The sequence below is a fragment of the Schistocerca serialis genome, unplaced genomic scaffold (assembly GCF_023864345.2).
Source record: "Schistocerca serialis cubense isolate TAMUIC-IGC-003099 unplaced genomic scaffold, iqSchSeri2.2 HiC_scaffold_1187, whole genome shotgun sequence".
Classification (NCBI taxonomy): domain Eukaryota; kingdom Metazoa; phylum Arthropoda; class Insecta; order Orthoptera; family Acrididae; genus Schistocerca; species Schistocerca serialis.
This window is the reverse complement of record NW_026047389.1, coordinates 130,001-132,500: the sequence shown is the minus strand read 5'-3', so window position 1 is coordinate 132,500 and position 2,500 is coordinate 130,001. Positions and strand designations below refer to the sequence as shown.

The window sequence follows — 2,500 nt, the reverse complement described above, 5'->3', positions numbered from 1 at the left end:
CTACCCCACGGTTCCCTTATTAGGTACTCGTTTTTACAAGATGTCTCTTGTCACACAGACGAGTTTCTGTCCGAGGTCGCAACGCGATCCTCTACCACACATCTCCTACTACCGGAAAGCGCCCGTTACCCGTGGGTTCTACCTTTTGAGGCGCGGGATTGGGTAGCTTTCGGCAGTTTTGTGAGTAAACGCCGTGTGGTCTGCCAAGGGACATCGCCGTTACCACACAGGGTTCGGATACTAGTTCACGCCACCACGTGAACCGACACCTCAGACGGCTATCCCAGCGTTTACCGCTTTTTTGCGTGGTCTTTTACCACCACGCTACTCGTGTTAGCAAGACTCCTCTTGCAGCCAGAGACGAGTTACGGCCGATGCCACCATACGCGGCCCTCTACTGCATTACTGATCTGCCAGTCTCGCCCTTTACCGCCTAGCGCATGTGAGCTAGGGATCGGGTAGAAACATGACAGTTCTAAGGGTAGTTGCCATGCAGTCTGCAGGGTAACATCGTGGCCAAAGGCTCTCGGTTACTAGTGATTCCCACGCTGAAAAACGTGGCCCGACTTCCTCAAACGATGGCCCTGGACAACAACCCTATATTACCATGGACTGGTCTGGCACCACCTATTCAACATATTCGGTAGCAACCCTCCACTACAGAGGGTCCCATACAGTCACTTATTCAGCATATTCGTGACAGACTCCCACTACAGGAGACCGGACCCATACCAACTCCTGTTTGCCCCCAACGGCAAAAGGGGACTTACTACAAGGTCGGCAGGAGGATCCTGCATGGCACTGCCTGTTCAATATATTCAGCAGCAACCCTCCACTACAGAGGGCCCCCAGAGAAGCTCATGGGGCCTTGGTCCGGGGCTACCTATTGACATATATTCGGCAGCTACCTCCTATTACGGGAGGCGTTCCCCTATCCGCCACCCGGGGACCCGACTTCGTAGCGTGGCCAGCGCTCGGACCCTGCTCCGACACGGTAGTTGCCCTTGTACGGGTCTTACTGCACACCCGGTCAGGACGCAGGGTCCCGAAGTAGTAGATAGGGACAGCGGGAATCTCGTTAATCCATTCATGCGCGTCACTAATTAGATGACGAGGCATTTGGCTATTCATTAGCCGTCTTTATTCATTGCTGAATAACACATATATATGTACAGATAGGGTGTGGCAGGTGTTTCACGCCATGTCCGCCACCGAGGTGGGGACTTACAGGGCGATGCCACAAGAAAAGGTTAAAACTACAATACATATACATATATATGAGTCATAGTTACTCCCGCCGTTTACCCGCGCTTGCTTGAATTTCTTCACGTTGACATTCAGAGCACTGGGCAGAAATCACATTGCGTCAACACCCGCTAGGGCCATCGCAATGCTTTGTTTTAATTAGACAGTCGGATTCCCCCAGTCCGTGCCAGTTCTGAGTTGATCGTTGAATGGCGGCCGAAGAGAATCCGCGCACCCGCGCGCCCCCGGAGGAGCACGCTAAGGCGGACGCGGCCTCGCAGCAAGGAAGATCCGTGGGAGGCCAAGGCACGGGACCGAGCTCGGATCCTGCACGCAGGTTGAAGCACCGGGGCGCGAACGCCGCGCAGGCGCGCGCATCCTGCACCGCCGGCCAGCACGAGGCCAACCAACGGCGAGAGCAGACCACGCCCGCGCTAAACGCCCGCACTTACCGGCACCCCTACGGCACTCACCTCGCCCAGGCCCGGCACGTTAGCGCTGACCCACTTCCCGACCAAGCCCGACACGCCCCGATTCTCAGAGCCAATCCTTATCCCGAAGTTACGGATCCAATTTGCCGACTTCCCTTACCTACATTATTCTATCGACTAGAGGCTCTTCACCTTGGAGACCTGCTGCGGATATGGGTACGAACCGGCGCGACACCTCCACGTGGCCCTCTCCCGGATTTTCAAGGTCCGAGGGGAAGATCGGGACACCGCCGCAACTGCGGTGCTCTTCGCGTTCCAAACCCTATCTCCCTGCTAGAGGATTCCAGGGAACTCGAACGCTCATGCAGAAAAGAAAACTCTTCCCCGATCTCCCGACGGCGTCTCCGGGTCCTTTTGGGTTACCCCGACGAGCATCTCTAAAAGAGGGGCCCGACTTGTATCGGTTCCGCTGCCGGGTTCCGGAATAGGAACCGGATTCCCTTTCGCCCAACGGGGGCCAGCACAAAGTGCATCATGCTATGACGGCCCCCATCAACATCGGATTTCTCCTAGGGCTTAGGATCGACTGACTCGTGTGCAACGGCTGTTCACACGAAACCCTTCTCCGCGTCAGCCCTCCAGGGCCTCGCTGGAGTATTTGCTACTACCACCAAGATCTGCACCGACGGCGGCTCCAGGCAGGCTCACGCCCAGACCCTTCTGCGCCCACCGCCGCGACCCTCCTACTCGTCAGGGCTTCGCGGCCGGCCGCAAGGACCGGCCATGACTGCCAGACTGACGGCCGAGTATAGGCACGACGCTTC

General features: G+C 57.0%; 1 pseudogene; it reads right to left on the bottom strand.

Annotated features, from left to right (window-relative positions):
• The window catches only part of LOC126434360 (large subunit ribosomal RNA), a 6,326-nt pseudogene that overhangs the window by 2,170 nt on the left and 1,656 nt on the right, over window positions 1-2,500 (bottom strand).